Raw genomic sequence first — 556 nt, 5'->3', positions numbered from 1 at the left:
CTAGCTCGAATTTCCTCTGGTTATCAGCTTCTCTTTCTTTAAATTCCCTTAACTTAATAACCTCCATAGCCTCGAATTCTTTCTGTTTATTTACAGCTTCTAACCGACTCTTTTCCAAATCAGCTTCTAATTGCTTTAACTTTATTTGTTCAAGATGTAACTGCATTTCCAGATTACTCACTGGAAACTTATCTAATACCTCCTCATCAAACAATTCCAAATTAATATAATGTTCAGCAGTTTTTCTTTGTGTGAAAGCCTTGGTGGAATTCCTGGTAATTCCTTTAATATCCAACTTCCTAGCAATCTCCAATACCTCAGGTTTTCTCGCATTCTCTAAAGATCCCGAGTCAGGCGTCTTCAAAAACCCGTCAATATCCATTGATGCCGAATACAACACACACACCAATCAAACCAAAAACAAAAAATTGGGTATTTCCCTTATCCAAACCAAAATGGCAATTACCAGCACTTAAACTCAAAATCAGAACATTTCCCACGAGCCCCCACAGTTTATGTTACGTAACTGGCAACAATGAATATCAACCGAGACAGG

The sequence above is a fragment of the Mobula birostris genome, chromosome 5 (genome assembly GCF_030028105.1).
Source record: "Mobula birostris isolate sMobBir1 chromosome 5, sMobBir1.hap1, whole genome shotgun sequence".
Taxonomy (NCBI): domain Eukaryota; kingdom Metazoa; phylum Chordata; class Chondrichthyes; order Myliobatiformes; family Myliobatidae; genus Mobula; species Mobula birostris.
The sequence above is the reverse complement of the archived record's forward strand: the minus strand, read 5'-3'. Positions refer to the sequence as shown.